The sequence below is a fragment of the Podarcis gaigeae genome (assembly GCF_964106915.1).
Source record: "Podarcis gaigeae genome assembly, chromosome: 15".
Taxonomy (NCBI): domain Eukaryota; kingdom Metazoa; phylum Chordata; class Lepidosauria; order Squamata; family Lacertidae; genus Podarcis; species Podarcis gaigeae.
Genome location: NC_139692.1, coordinates 35,799,574 through 35,816,683, shown reverse-complemented (window position 1 = coordinate 35,816,683; position 17,110 = coordinate 35,799,574). Strand labels below are relative to the sequence as shown.

Sequence of the window (17,110 nt, the reverse complement as noted above, 5' to 3'; positions counted from 1 at the left end):
CTGCATTTTCTATATGGGTGTTTTGTACAGAATAGTCACTGCTGCATAGTAGTAATGGATGTGTTTATAAATTGCCTCTTAGTCGTTGCACTGTGTCAGAAGAGCATTTAACCACATCGGCCAATGGATTATTATTCTTTTCCTCCAAGAGCCCTGTTCTCAGCAGAGACATATCACTATGGAAGAATATTGTGGGCACTTCCAGATGACCTGTTCATCGAACATTCATCCTGATTTGTTTGCAGGAAGATTAGACAGCAATGCTCGCTATTTAATGAGCATTCTGTTTGATTTGTTTTCGGGAGGGTTAGATGCCATTGTGTCGGAGGAAGTGTTTCTTATCCTACAATTTCCAGTGCACATTTTCTGTTGCAGAAAGCAAGATATTGTGGGGAAGCGGGTTTGTTGCATTACACCTCCCAGTCAACTGGAATTTTACAACCTGAATCTTCCAGTAGGTCGGTGATTCTCACTCGAAAATAGTGACAGTCTAGAAGTGCCCTGTATAACATGGTTTATGTGTTTCATTGACCTGAATATAGCCTGCCTTGGGAAACACATGGCAAAGGGCAGGCCATAAACAAATACAAATAAATAAATAAATTAAAATAAATAAATAAATATTAATTCTTAGTTCCCTACAGCTGAACTGTTCTTAAATTATGCATTGATTGGCACTCCCTCATATCCACCTCATAGTTGTCCATTAACATTCCTGTATCTTAATGAGCTTCTCGTTGTCTTTCCACTGGGAAATTTCTAGGTGAACATAGAAGTTCTCCTTGATTCAGTGGTGCCTGGTGCCCCTTGGGACTGGTGGGGTAGAAGACAAGGAGCCCAAATAGTAGTGGGAGCAAAAGCCAATGACAAGCAGGGCCAACTAATTCTATTTTTGCCTCTATCCTCATCCTCCTTTCTGAGTTCCACAAGGGCAACACGGAGACCGAGGAGGAGGAGGAAGATGGCTGCCAGGACTGTTTGTAAGTAAGAATGCAGGCCTGTGAGGGATGGCTGAGTGCAGACTGAGGTCGGTGGGGCAGTGCCCCATTTGCTCCAGTGGACTCATCCACACAGCTCAGATGGAAAGTAGAGGCAGGGAAGGGGGCATTAAAAGTGGCAGTTCTTCTCAGATTTTGACAAACGATCTATCCACTTGATGATTTGTTGGTTGGGGTGTGGTGCTCCTAACTCCAAAGTTGCAGGCTGAATCCCATATGGGACAGCTACATATTCCTGAATTGCATGGGGTTGGACTAGATGATCCTAAGGGTCCTTTCCAAGTCTACAATTCTATGATTCTATGAAGAGTTAAAAATCTGCAGCATGCTCTCTCGTTCTCTCTCATACTTACATACACTTGCTTTCAATTCCCTTAGCACACAAACCAATAATGCATTACAGATTTATGTCACATTAGAACAGGGCTTAATTTTATTTCATTTTCAAGGTTCCGGAGCCGAAATCTAAGTGCAGCGATGCTCTGCTCATGGGTGCTACTGCCTGGTGCAATTATGTGGTCAGGGAAATTCTACTGTGTATGCACAGAGTGAATGCATGTTGCAGTTGGGTCTTGTTACAAACACCAGTTTCCTAAAACAAACTCTGGGGTCCTACGCATTTTAATTCTGGAATTAGGAGCCATACCTCATCAGACCTTTGGTCAATCTATCTCAGTTATTGTCTATGCAGAGTGTCTGTAGCACTCCAAGGTTTCAGCTGATGGTCTTTCGCAGCCTTATCTGGAAATGGCAAGGATTGAACCTGGTATGCGCATGTTTGTAGGGCAGTATAATCAGAGCTTCTCCCCTAGCACTTTCCCGGGGCCTGTGGATTTCTTCTGGATGACACAGCTGTATTTAACATGTGAGCTACCAAGCACCTCCTATGCTAGCCTACTATGTACTTGGCTGCCAGTGCTAACGGATGAATCAACCACCAGTCCCATCAGCTTACATGCCCGAAGTGGGAGGGCAATTTGTCCTTTGCCTCAGCATTGGGATGGCACTAGTCATCACCCCAAAAGCATATTAAGTCTGCAATCCAATGTACTAGGGTTGCAATATTTCAAAAAGTGAAAATCCATACACAAAAACTACACTTCTGATATGGGTTGCCATATGTCCAGATTTCCCTGGATATTTCAGTGAGTTCCCCCTGGGCACAGGTCTGGGAAGTTGAGGACGTATGTACACTTACTTGGGAGCAAGTTTCATTTAATTCAATGAAATTTAGGCCCTATCTGTTTTATACACTGGATGCAGTATCATAACACTTTAAACAGTCATGGTTTCGCAAAAGAGTATTCTATGGGAACCATTGTTTGTTAAGGGTATTGAATGCTGTTTTGTTGTTTAGTCATGTCCAACTCTTCATGACCCCATGGACAAGAACATGCCAGGCACTTCTGTCTTCCACGGCCTCCTTCAGTTTGGTCAAACTCATGTTGGTAGCTTCAAGAACACTGTCCAACCATCTTTGTCCTCTGTTGTCCCCTTCTCCTTGTGCCCTCAATCTTTCCCAGCATCAGGGTCTTTTCCAGGGAGTCTTCTCTTCTCATGAGGTGGCCAAAGTATTGGAGCCTAAGCTTCAGGATTTCTCCTTCTAGTGAGCACTCAGGGCTGATTCCTGTTAGGAAACCCCTATCCCCCTTACAGAGCTACAATTAGCAGAGTGGTTTAACAGCCAATCCTTCTTCTCAGGGAACTCTGAGAACTGTAGCTCTATGAAGGGGCTAGGAGGGGAGTCTCCTAACAACTTCCAGCACTCTTAACAAACTACAGTCTCCTGGATTCATGGATGTTTAAAGCCATTGGCTACTGCTTTAAATGTATGGTCAGATTTGATGTCAAACATCATGATTATTTAAACATGAGCAACTATGCATGTAAGCTTGTGTGGATACAAAATACAAAATAGTGGGGTACAAATATAATTCTCCAAGCTGTAGCAAATATATAACAAATAAGTTCACCAAACAATGCAGAAAATATTTGATGAGAATTCCAAGATCATATCCCATTTCCTGCTTCTTCAGAATCAAATTGGAGAATAGCTTATGAATTGCAGCCATTAATCCTTTCAGTGGGAGAAATCCAATGTGGTGCTGCGTAAACATTCCATCTATGCAGGAATTTCTGGTTGCAGGGATGGCCTGCCCTTGAGGCAAGGTGAAGCAAACACCTCAGGCAGCAAGATCTTTGGGGTAATAGATCAGGCCTCTGAGGAATGCATCACATGTAGATCTTTATTCCCACCCGCCCCTTTGCTCCCAATGTAGATTTTCACACTCCCCTTTCTTCCTGATGTAGAAATTCACTTCCTCATCTTCACTGGCAAGGGAGGGGACACCATTTTGTGGTTTGCCTCAGATGCCAAAATGTCTAGGACTGGAATGTTCTACCCCTGCACTCCCCCAAATCTATTCTAAGGTTTTTCCCTAACTTCCCAGAGCATATTTGAGGAAGGTGCAGACTATTCAGGGGTGAGAGAAGGGGTGAAAGTCCCATTTTACAAGTGTAAATGGGACAGGCTAGTCCATGGGTAGGAAAACTAAGGCCCAGGGGCTGGATCCGGCCCAATCGCCTTCTAAATCCAACTTGATGACTGTCCATGAATCAGTGTGTTTTTACATGAGTAGAATGTGTCCTTTTATTTAAAATGCATCTCTGGGTTATTTGTGGAGCCTGCCTGGTGTTTTTACATGAGTAGAATGTGTGCTTTTATTTGAAATGCATCTGTGCATAGGAATTTATTTGTGGAGCATAGGAATTTGTTCATTTTCCCTCCTTCAAAATATAGTCCCACAAGGTCTGAGGGACAGTGGACCAGCCGCCTGCTGAAAAAGTTTGCTGACCCTGTTAAAGTTGAATAGCACCCAAGGTCTCACAATTTCTTTCCTTCCTTCCTTCCTTCCTTCCTTCCTTCCTTCCTTCCTTCCTTCCTTCCTTATATAAAATATTGTAATCCACAATAAATAATAAACATTATACCCACATAGAATTTATTTTTTATGGCTTGTCATTGTCACTTGGGTTCTTGTGGCTTTCTCTTTCATTATGTCACCCCCCCCTTTTTTTGGCTAATAATTCCTCTCACACTCGCATTGCCCTCTTTTGCAAGAGGTTGCAGCCGAGTTCCTTTCAAGTATGAATTCTGCACAGAACAAGGCAGCGCAGCAGAACAGGCTGCTTGTGGTGGTGACACACACCCTCTGTGGAAGGGGACAAAGGAGCTATTTTGTCACCTCTCCTTTCATGCCACTGATGTCTGCTTGTTCATGCAGAGATCATGGCCAGGTGCACTGTAGGCCGAATGCCTTTCAAGGTAAGAGTCTTAGCTCCTGCTCAGGCCTGAGAAGCAGGTCAGGTAACAATCTGTGTTTTGCCTCAGGCATTTCACTCCAGAAGAAAGAGGTGTCGGAAGAGCTGTCAGTTGCTTCACCTTAGCAGAGCTACAAGGCCTGCTCTCCCTGTACGATGGAGGGAACCGAGGGATGAATTATGGGAGGGCTGGAAGGAGGTCAGATAGAAGGAATGCCAAACGGATAGTTGCAGGAAGGTGCATTGTTTTAGGGATGGGAGACACACGTGAACCAGCTTCCATTTAAAGAAAACCTCACCCAATTCATACTTTCTGAAACAACAAGCAAACCAAAATACAGGAATCCTCCAGAAAATTCGCTCCCCTCTGAATTTTGCAGCACAGTTCTCCAGTCCAATAATGGGTAGAAAAAATGCATGCTGTAAACAGTGCGTATAAAGGCAGATGTTAGTGAAAATAACATACAAAAATGAATTAAATTACGGGAAAAAACACTTACAAAAATGTGTACATTTGTCAAAACTGCAAAAAAAAAAAAAAGTTTATTTGGAGAAAATAATGCCAAAATGCTGATGCATTTTCATAAGGGTTTTGCGAGCTAGTGTGGAAATGTAGAGAACTGAACTTCAAGCTCGGGAAAACGCTTAACTAAGAGAAGCAAAATTGACAGTTTTGTTTGTCTCCAGCAAGCGTGCAGAACCTTTGGTCCTCCAGATGTTGTTTCAGGCAGGAGTCTCTCTTAGCCTTACCTGGGGATGAAGTGGATTGAACCTTGGAACCCCCCCCCCTGCATAAAAAGTAGATGCACTGAACCACAGCCCTTCCCCAATTATTCAGCTTACCAGCTTGCTAGGAAGGGAGTCTGGACTAAACAATTTGCTCTCCTCCCCTCTCTGCACACATGGACATTGACCTACACCTGCCCTGCTAAGGCTTTATGGGGAACAGCATTTTGGAGGAAATGGGAGGTTGGCACAGAGGAATTTATTTTCTAAGCCTGCTAAATTTCTACTAAAACGATGCTGATGCTTTTTGTGTGTGATGGTAAATGAATAAATAGCAAATTGATATGGGAAATGTGGAGAACATGGAATCAAAGAAGCATATATTTGTACACTTGGAATGGGATCCCAAGGGTTATCTTGTTCAATCCCCAGCAATGCTGATAGAAAAGAATGAGAAACTGGGAGAAACTGAAACTGAAAGGTTTATCCATCCTTATTCCTGGCCATGTGAGACTTTAAGGAAAGGGGGAATATAGTGTTTGGGAGGTGGGGTAAGGGGATGGTAAAAAAGGACCCCTGGATGATTAGGTCCAGTCAAAAGCGGCTATGGGGTTGTGGAGCTCATCTCACTTTTCAGACTGAAGGAGCCAGTGTTTGTCCGCAGACAGCTTTCTGGGTCATGTGCCCAGCATGACTAAACTGCTTCTAGTGCAACAGGACACCATGACTGAAACGAGAGTGCATGGAAACGCCATTTACCTTCCCACCGCAGCGGTACCTATTTATCTACTTGCACTGGCTTGCTAGGTTGGCAGGAGCTGGGACAGAGCAACGGGAGCTCACTCCATTGCAGGGATTTGAACAGCTGACCTTCTGATCAGGAAGCCCAAGAGACTCAGTGGTTTAGACCACAGTGCCACCCGCATAAGGGGATGAGGATCCATGGGGAACGGTGATTTTAGGGTTCAAACACTATGGGGCTTGGGAATTCCAGGAATTTAAAAGTGGGCCCCACACTTGAGCTAGGCTTTGTGTGGTTCCCAGGCGACTTTGTCAGGGTCTTTAATTTCAACATCACAAAACGCAACTCCATTTCTTCTGTTAAATCTGAGGCTGAAGTAGCTTGGCAGATGGATAGATCTATTTAGATTACAGGGGCCTGACTTTTATTTACCGTGGATTCTGAGAATGCTGAGGATTATAGTCATTTTCAAAATCAGCCATGGCTATAAATTAGGTCTTTTGTTCTCTTTAATTAAACTCTGCATTCTGTGCTCTTATAATCTGAGTGACAAAAAGGAATCGGCTGGAGGGTGGGTGGGCATTGAGACATCCTCACCTGATAGAAAAATTAAAATCGACCTGGGCAAATAAATTAAAATGGAGCTTGGGAACATGGCTTAAAATAATAATAATAATAGTTTGTGTGCTGTTTGAGTCATTTGTTAGAAGTTCTAACCAGTTTCTAAAATTATTTCTTCTTTTGAAGTGCTTAAATCAGGAGGAGAGTATTTCTAGGGTTTTTTATGGAGGATGACCCCAGGGTCTCATGTTTATTATCGGCTCTTACATCTTAATTGATATGGGGCTTTGGAACATTTTCAAAATGTTCCAAGCTATAATTCATTGAGGGTGTCATGTAAAGCTTAGGGGGGGGGGAGAGAGTACGGAACAGATGGCACACAGACCATGCTCATGACTGGGGAAATCGCAGGGACCGAGGTATCTTGCTGCTGTTGTTTACTGCGAGAGTCAAACGTTTCCTAAATTAGAACAGAATAGATATGCCTTCGTAAACATTGTGTGCATGGTTGCAATTGAAATTCTGTCCAAATATGAACTATGGCCAAGATAGATGAGATGAGGACTCAAAATGCCCGACTTCCCTGATTTCACCCTTCCCACCCCCCAGCAAATGTTTTTGGCATCCCACAATGGCATCAGGTTGGCCACTTTGAGACCAGGATGTTGGACTAAACGGGTCACTGGCCTGATCCTGCAGGTTAGTCATATGCTCTTATGCAAATGACACTTGCAGGTGCGCATTTTCTTTAACAGGGCAAATAGCAGACTCAGTTGTGGGGGGGGATGAAAACCCAGTGGCGAAGCTGCATGCTTTTGCACCGGGGGTGGAGAGCAGATGGGGGCATGGCTGGCACATGTCCCGGGGGTGTGGCACACTGCCCGTGGGGGTGTGGCATACGTCATGGGGTATGGCGTGCCGCTCACGGGAGCATGGCACCCAGTGCAGTGGGGGGGGGTACGTGGCACGTTTCTGGAGTGTGTGGCCGCGATGGTACGCCCCTCCGCAATGGTGTGGGAGCGGTGCACTCCCCCTGCCCCCCGTTCCTCTGCCAGTAGAAAAAACTTCCCATTATCACACCATATTTGAAAGCAGTGCCGGATTAAACCATGCGGAGGTCCCTAGGCAGTCAAAATCTCAGGAAACCCCCTAGCAAATTCTCCTAATCTGTTTTTGATTCCACCAGCCAACAATTTTAATAGACCAAGGGGCAGGCCCCCTAAAAGGTGTGGGGCCGAAAGGCCGGTGTCTGCTATGCCTATTTGGTAACCTGCCATTGTTTGAAAGCTAAGATATTTGCCTAGGCACAACAAAAAAAGATCGGAATGAGATGCCATAGATTTATTCTTTATAGTCACAATATTTTGCACTGAATTAGGAGTATATATCAAACAATCCTATGTATCAGCCAGACGGCTGACAGTTTAAATTAGACTTATGAATTAAAAATGCTCATGAAACGGTAGAACATCTTTAAGCAAAATGTGTCGTTCATCACACCTCACAACAGACGTGTCTGATCTGGGAGTTGTGGAGAAGGATGGAGAAGGATGAAAAGGTGTCATGAATGCAACCTGGGATTGGAGGGGAGAGACACAGAGCACCAGAGTTCTCAGTTAATTCCATCTGTTCAAGAGCTTTCAATCGTACCACACATGCACCCATGTTATCGTTTCCAAAGATAGTTGCTGCATCTAGCTAGGTGGCCAGTATAGTGGCACAAAGGGAGGCAGGGAGGTAGAAGCTGGTGGAATTGCCACACTTGTTCTCGGTTTCCACCCCAAAATGGCTCTGTCTCCGGAGTTCTCATATTCTGCTATGGTCTTTCTTACACAACAATTAGGGATGGTAGAGTATGTTGGTTTTAGTTTCTCATTTCCCCACTCTTTAAATTCAGTTATCCTCATTCCCACATCAGTTTGTGAATTATTATTATTTTTTTTGCAAAAGAAAACAAATCCCACAAATATAATGCATATGTGCAGTGCTTCTTTTCTTTTAAAAAATGTTTAGGGGTACTCTCACTCTGACTCAAGAAAATCACCATTTTATAATTCAAAATTGGGGATAATAAATACAGTAAAGGGACAAAAGTACAAAGAACATGCATTACCTCATATTACACAGCTGACAGCTCACTTTAACTTCCACATTCTCATGAGGTTGTTGTGAGCACTAACATCTTCCTGATTCCTCTGATGAAAAATAGTTAGTAATTCTCCTACTCATATTGAACTACTGCCCCTCAGTGAAGCCAAACTTCCACCATTAAAACACCACACATCCACATTCCACACTGCTTCACACATTAAACACTCACTTCCGTCTGAGATTTAGGAAACACCAGGAAAGGAAATGAAGAAGCCATCGGGGGTAGGAATGGAAATGATGATTCACCATGCTGGGGAAGAAACTTTTTTTAAAAAAGTTAGTTTTTTCCCCTGTTAGATTCACAAAACGTTTAAGGGTACGCATCCCCCTGCGTCCCCCCAGAACAAAGCATTACACATGTATATGTTATTTTCACTTATACACATTTTACACTATATGCACATTTTACACCAGTGTATGCACCCTTGTGCTCATTATTGTTGCTTTATTGAGCAAATTTTATATAATGCTTGATTATTAAAAAACAAACAACTCTTAAGTAGTTTAAAACAAGGTTGACTGGAGATACTGTATCTACTTGGATGGGGAACTGTATTGCAAAATCAAGGTATTCATTAGATATTCCAAAGGTTGACGGTGTCTAACTTCAGTTCTTTCAGTAAGTGCAAATTAAATGTCCGCCTTTACATGTGAACTGAATCAAATTTCTCTCCCATCCTTAATGGCAACTAGGCAGAAGCTTTGATTGCATACATTCTGCTGGGTTATAAGGCTATGTGACCACAACCCACCAGATTCAAGTTTTTGGGTGTCTCTGGACAAATGGGCACAGCACTCTTGTGTAATGCCATTTTATCTTCCAAAGAATGTTGTTTCCTTCACTTATTCATTCATACAGTTGCTATACATCTAGTGAATGTGAACTATTAGGCATTCATACACACTGAATGAAGGAAAAGGATTTTAGAAATGAAAATTATTGATTCATTGTGCACTGATAATCAGTTGACTAACCTTACTTGGAGATATTGTAAATGTTAAATATTGTACGTGCAGGGCTGATGGTTAAACATAATAAGTTTAAAAAATGTGAATTAGAAATAACTAAGGAAATAATGCAGCAACAAAAATAACCTTTGGACACATCAGGAGCGGAATGTGGGAATCCATTTTTTGGAAAAATTGTATTAAATTTGTTTTAATGTGGCTGATTTGGTAAAAAAATTTGAAAAAAAATCAATAAAAATGATTTAGCATAGAGTTGTTGTTCAAAACCATAATATTTTAAATGTAACAAAATTGACTTGGACCTGTGAACATCATCGGAGGCCCTTCTTCGTGTGCCCCTTCCACAAGAGGTCCAGAGGGTAACAACATGAGAATGGGCTTTTTCAGTGGTGTCTCCCCATTTGTGGAATGCTCTCACCAGAGAGGCTTGTTTGACACTTTCATTCCATAGCTTTAGGCACCAGGCAAAAAATGCTCTTCTATAAGCAGACCTTTGGTAGATTAAACCATCTATGGCATTTTATAGGTGTTTGTGGGAGGTGGGGTTATTGGTTGGTTGGTTGGTTTGTGTTTGTTTGTTTTTCATGTATTTTGTGTTCTCAGTTTGTATTTTTATGCTGTAAAGTGCCCCGTGATCTTCAGAGGAAGGGTGATATAAGGGGCTATGGGGTTGGTTGTGCGTAAAGCGCAAACTGCTCCGAGCTGAGTAGTTTGGACAAAACTTTCCCCCCAGGCTGGACAGTCAGTACACCGTGACTGTCTCAATCACTGGAAGAATCCATCAGTGGGCGTTTCCTGAATTTCTTCCAACATAAGAGTTCTTTCACACCCAATCGTCGTCTCCTTTCTCTGCCCGAAAGCTGTCTGCGCAGAGTGGGCGTCCCCAGAGGAGGTCCTGTGCTCTCCCCGCTGGTTTCACTGGAAGAGTCCTGGAGCCTTCTCTCCGCAGCTCCCTCGGACTCCCCTTTCTCCCTGGTGTCACCTCTATCTCCTTCCCCAGCAGAAGCGTCCTCTCTCCCTCTGCTGGTTCCCTCTCCAGCATCATCATTTGGGAGCCTCAGTGCCACCCTTGGCTCCGATGGCATTTTCCTGACAGGTGACATGTAAATTTAATGCAGTGGTACCTTGGTTGTCGGACATAATCCATTCCAGAAGATGGTTCGACTTCCGAAAGGTTCGACAACCGAGGTGCAAAGGACGGTCTCCAAAGTCGATGGAGAAAATTGAAGGGGGAAAAACCCAGCAGAAGCCATTCAACTTCTAAGGTGTTTTCAAAAACAGAAGCATTTACTTCTGGGTTTTCGGTGTTTGAAAACCAAAACATTCGGCTTCTGAGATTCTTGAAAACCAAGGTACCACTGTATATAAATAATAAATAAATGTAATTAATAAAAAAATAATAAGTATTGAAACACTTAAGGTAGTTTGAAAGCTTCCCAAAGATAAATGACTGCTTACTTCATATACCCACAAGATCTTCAGAGTCTTCCTTTGCAGAATCTTATCTGACACTGCAGTTGTGTGACAAAGGCCCCAAATCAGATTAATGGAAGCAATTTCTACCAATAATATGGGCAGTGGGGGGTGGGGTTTGGCTCCAGACCACGTTGGATGGATTGAGGCTGATTAAGAGGTGATATGAAAGCCATCTTCAGAGCTGGTAAATGATTGATTATACCATTTCTACCCAACAGCTGCACATCTACATGTTTGTTCCACATTCTCAAAGAATTATAAAAGCCTGGTGAATTCATGCTGAATTCATCCTCAGCATGGATTATTCTTCTGTATGTTGAATAACAATTATGGTGCAATAGCCCCTTCTGGCAGTTTTACCTGGGATGACAGCTGATTGCTCTGCAGTTTCCCGGACTTCTGCAAGGTCCCTTTTGATTTCTTATGATATACTTAGATATTTTATTTTCAAAATCAACAATTTCATACTTGAGTTATCTAAGTACTTCCGAGGGAATGACACACTCTGGTGACTCGCAGCTTTTTGCTTTTTTTCTTAATTGTCATTTTGCTCTAACACACACTCTCTTGCAACCTCTGGTTTCTATACTTTGTCATTGGTACTCCCTGGAAACAAAGACTCTGGGAGCTTAACAGCATATTTATTGTTAATATTTCATTTTGCTTCTCTTGCAATTTCTCTGGCTGCATTCAGAAGGCAATTTACTCCATCTTCCCAGTGTTTCCTTACATCTTAATTTCCATGTTTTATGCGACCTTTAACAGGACATAAAAGCTACTTCTGGAAGTCTAGTGGAATTTAGCAGATGTTTAGCATGCATTTCCTTGTTAATTGTTTCTGGAAAAAATCAATTTGCAACCTCGTTAAGTCAGAAAATTGGGGGGGGGGGGCGAGTTCTGCACTGTAATTTCACACAACAAAATGTGGGTCTGTATGCTGCCATACAATTCTTTCCCACTGCTTACAATTTAGCATCACGTGATCGTATATTGATTAAAAAGCCATGGTTCCATAGCACAACAAGTACTGAAAGGGACATTAGAAAGTGGGACAGAAGTGCTGGCATTATAATCAGGAAAACTAGCACAATAGTTTTCACAGCAGAATTGCACCTGCCATCTTTCTTCAATGCGTTTTTGATATATAACTGTCACATCATTGGGCTTTCACTACTATCCTGCTGTATTTTAATAGGGGAAATTGCTTCGCAAAGATGTAGTAGACACTGGGGGAAATCGCATACAAACATGCATGTATTAGGAAAAATTTCACTAAAATGCTGAGGCATTTTAATGGGGACATTAAAATAAACAAATCACAAACTGGTGCAGAAGTGTGGAGTACTAGACATAAGACTATATAAAAGAGAAATGGAAATGAACAGATTCACTCATCCCTACGCAAGAGTAAGGGCGCCTGGGGACTCTGGGTCTCTTTGACTGCAAGTTGTCTCTGAAACATCTTCATCATAGAAACATAAGACTGTAGGGTCAGAAGGAATCCAAAGGGTCATCTTGTCCAACTCTCAGCAATGCAGGAATCAAAGCTAAAGAATCATTGGCAGAGGGCCATCCAATGAAGGAGAGTCCACCATTTTCTGAGGTGGTCCATTCCAATGTCAAACAGCTCTTGCCATCAGAAAGTGATGAAGAATCTCATTTCATGTCATTTTAATGTACTGGTTTGGGTCCTCCCCTCTGGAGCAGCAGAAAACAAGCTTGCTCCACGCCTTCAGATCATTGACATGTCTTCAGGTAACTGAAGATGGCTATTGTATCACTTCTCCGTCTTCTCTTCTTCAGACTAAGCATACCCAATTCCCTCAATAGTCCATTATAAGGCTTGATTTCCAGACCCTTTATCATCTTGGTTCATCTTGGTTCCGGCAGTTATGGTTGGGTTTTGGTCCAGGAGACCAGAGTAAGGCCTCCTCCTTGAGCCTTCCTGTTTCTGGAAACAGCACAGGTCTCTGGCTCCTTACTTCTTACACCTGAACCGTGTCACCGTGCTGCTTGCAAATCCACTATAAGGCATTCTGTACACAGTCATAGTGGGACATACTTTAGAGAGGAAGGTCTTTACCCATGTTGAAGCTACAAGTGAGTGCCTGTGAGCCAGGCGTTTTCCTCCTGCTTTGAATCCCCTCTCCACCTTTTTCATGCTCGACTTCATGTTAAGGGAATTTCACATCTGCTCAATGATGTGACTAAACTAGGGCAATTTCAAGCTTTATTAGCAGCGTCAGTTTCCAAATACCGCTAAAACGAGAATCAACAGCTGTTCCAGGCACAGTCCCTTTGGAGAATTCAGGGCCTTCATGTTCAGCAATTCAGAACTCTCTAATAGTCCTAAAATTGGATCTATTTCCATAACATGGCGTGAAAGGAAAACATGTTGGGGAACATGTAGGACAAGTGTTAGCGGTGAAGAGCATAAGCCATGAGCCAATGTCTCATTCTGGCCCTCTGAGAAGGCAAGGGAGCTGCCCAGCAGGTTAAGTATCAATAGAGTTGGGTTCTGAGCACAGGCAAAACACAGATGTTCCAAACAGAAAGACCAGAGAGTAAAATTAATGCAAAATTCACATGGTATCTCATTGCTTCTCCACATACTTATCAGCCTGAGCATCACATTCTCTTTCAGAGGGTGTTGGGAAATTTGTTTCCAATGTCGAGTAGAAATAAATTAAATGGGGGGGGGACGACAATATCTACAAAATCCAAAAATTATTTGTTTATACTCCCCTTGAACTTCTCCCGATAAAAGTAATCAATCAAGTTGGCTAAGGCTGTTTCAGTGACACAGGTCTGAACATCAGTTGCTGGAAAATGGCAGGAGAGGAACATGTGCCTGTGCTCACGTCCTGCTTGCGGGCTTCCCATAGGCATCTGGTTGGCTACTTTGAGAACAGGATACCGGGCTTGATGGGTCCTTGGCCTGATCCAGCAGTCTCCTCTTATGAAGCCAGATTGAGATGGGTCTAGATCAAAAACATGGGTCTCCAGCTGTTTTAGGACTACAATTCCCATCATCCCTGATCACTGGTCCTGTTAGCTAGGGATGATGGGAGTTGTAGTCCCAAAACAGCTGAAGACCCCAGTTTGGGAAACACTGGTCTAGATAATCAGTTTTACAGTCATACCTTGGGTTACAAACACTTCAGGTTGCGTTTTTTTGGGTTACGGACTGCGGAAACCCAGAAGTACCGGAACAGGTTACTTCTGGGCTTCGGCAGTCGCGCATACGCAGAAGCACCAAATCGCAACCTGCGCATGCACAGACGCGCCATTGCAGGTTGTGAATGCTGCGGGTTGTGAACGTGCATCCCACACAGATCACATTCGCAACCTGAGTGCCCACTGTGCAGTGGTACCTCAGGTCAAAGACGCTTCAGGTTACAGACACTTCAAGTTACAGACTCCGCTAACCCAGAAATAGTACCTCAGGTTAAGAACTTTGCTTCAGGATGAGAACAGAAATTGTGTGGTGGCGGCACAGCGGCAGCGGGAGGCCCCATTAGCTAAAGTGGTACCTCAGGTTAAGAACAGTTTCAGGTTAAGAACAGACCTCCAGAAAGAATTAAGTTCTTAACTCGAGGCACCACTGTATTTGATTTATTTAACAAAATGCATATATCGCTTGACGGTAGCAGAACCTCTAAGTGAAACCACAAGAAGTGAAATCCCCCAGGTTTGCCTGACACTCTCTGGCAACCGTCCTCTCAATCACCTTGCCAGTGAAGGAAATGTTATCAACTGGGTGGTAGTTGTCCTAACACCGAAGACCAACCATGCCTCCCCTGATCTTTCTCTGTCCTGCAGCATATCATACCCAGGCTCTTTCAACCACTCCTCATTGGACTAGCCGCTCTAGTGATTTAGCAAGACTCATTCCCAGCTCCTAAGCAGTAGAAGATTCTAATTAATTGCCGTTGAAAGAATGTAAGGCTGAAGAAATGCTGATTTAGCTTTTGGCTTGGTTCACTGTGTAACCCAGTCCAGCTTCCGAACAGTTTCATGCGACACTGCTTCGGGGTTGGGGGAGGGGAGAGAGAGTCAGTTCTTAAACAAGAAAAGCATTGTAGAGATCATCGCCTGTTTCCTCTCTCCTCCTCCTTAAAAAAAAAAGTCAACTGGTGATAAATTGATAAAAATTCTAGACCTCTGGGCTGGCTACAGTAGGTTCAGGTGAGCAAATGAGTGCAGGTATAGTCATCCTAAACTTTGCCTTACACGAATTGCTTTTGGAAGCAGACAGCATGGTTCTGTGAAAGCGATCTCGCTAGGAGAAAAGAGGTCTAAATCCTTCCTTTGCGATAACAGGATTTGAAAGGTATCTATAATATGGTCTTCTACTTTTAAAGAGAATATTTAAGTTTCCTTTTCTCGTGTGTATGGTCTTTTTAAAAAATGCTTTGTGGAGGAAGTCTCTGTATTATAAAATGTGTGTGCCTGGTGGTGGGTTTGCTTGTAGTTAGGAGAGCTCATAGTTATAAAGTCTGAACAGATGAATTTCTTCCCTGAACGCCAGTTTGGCGACTTACGAAGTTTTGTTTTAGCCTTTGTCTTTTCGATAGGAAGTGAGTGTTCACTTCTATGGCCTCTTCTTTCAAAAATAGTATTAGAGCCATAGTGAGGTCACTATGAAGCAGGAGAAAGGTGTCAGCATGTTTTGGTGAATCCTGAAGTATGCAGAAGAACAAAAACTGTGGGTTGTATCCAAAGTAGCACTGAGTAAAACGTCCTGGCAGTAGGACTGCCCTGTTTTCCTCCCGTCATGCCCCTTCTGATCTGGAGGGTTGCTGGAACCCCAAGATTTGGGGAGGGCACATGTAGTGGGTGGGAGGAGAAGGGAGAGTGTCCCACTGAACAAGTGGAAAACCTCACACTGACAGCAAACACTAGTTGTATGCACACACTTCAATAAGACACTTGTGAACTGTGCACGTGTGATCAAGGTCACGGGGCTACAGGAGTGTGTTTGTCACACTCTTCAGTCACTCTTCCCAGAGCACAAAAAGCAGCTCATGTTTACAATACGATAATATGATACAATAATCTTTATTGTCATTGTCCAATACAGAACAACAAAATTGAAAAATCTAAATAATAATAATAATAATAATAATAATAATAATAATAATAATAATAATAATTTATTATTTGTACCCCACCCATCTGGCTGGGTTTCCCCAGGCACTCTGGGCGGCACTCTGGGCGACATAAAACATTCAAAACCCAACAAGCCTGCTATCCCAGCTATCCCAACTTGGTTAGCCCCCTAAAAACTCTGGTACCCCATTTTTAAATACAATATACTCCCATGGAGACTACCTTACGCTGCGTTTAAAACCAAAATCGCATTTGGGTAGAAACTGTTTCTCAGGCAGCTAGTCCTAGTCTTTATAACCCTGTACCTTCTTCCAGAAGGCAGAAGCTGAAAGAGATCATTTCCAGGGTGCGTACTATCCTGTGCTATCTCAGCAGCTTTCTTATGGCACCTGGAAGCATGATCCACGGTGGGAAGAGTGCACCCAATTATTCTCTCCGCAGTCTTTACAACCCTGGACAGCATTGTTTTTTCCCTGAAGAAACATGCACCACACAAAAGGGAAGTGGTTTGAGGAGGGAGGAGGAAATAAGCAAACTCAGCTTCACGTTCTGAGTTGCAAGGTGTTCTAATGACCAACTGGGATGGAAAAGTTCAAGGAGAGGGTACACAAAAGATGCTAGTCAGTTTGCAGAACCAATGGACTGGGCCTGCGTCCTTCCTCTTGGTGTAGTGACTGCTGCCAAGTGACAGGCGTTACAATCCCGTCAATGCTGGACTACTGTAATGTGCTCTATGTGGGGAAGCCCTTGAGCCTGGCCCTGAAGCTCCAACTGGTGCAGAATCTAGACTACAGATGGCGACACATGACACCTCTGCTAAAACATCTGCACTGGCTGCCTATATCCTACCAGGGCAGGTTCAAGATTCTTGTGTTGATAAATAAAGCCCTGAGCAACCTGAACCAAGATCCCTCAAGGACCACTTCAGCCCTCATATCCCAACTTGATCACTGAGATTATCCAGAGTAGTGCAATTAGTTTTGTCCCATGTTATAGAGACATAACTGGCCACAACTAGAAGTCAGACATTTAGTGTCGCTGGTCCCATGGGGTG

The 17,110-nt window shown here is 43.2% G+C and overlaps 1 protein-coding gene across 2 annotated transcripts in view; it reads left to right on the top strand.

Moving 5' to 3' along the window:
• Positions 1-17,110, top strand: part of CALN1 (calneuron 1) — a 136,438-nt gene that overhangs the window by 15,688 nt on the left and 103,640 nt on the right. Inside the window, exon 1 of one of the 2 annotated variants that reach the window (XM_083714843.1) lies at positions 14,969-15,277. The exons of the other annotated variant lie outside the window; for it this stretch is intronic. The gene's annotated coding sequence lies outside the window, so the exon portion shown is untranslated. Of the gene's footprint in view, positions 1-14,968; positions 15,278-17,110 lie in introns of those variants that run through there. 2 annotated transcript variants of the gene reach the window in all.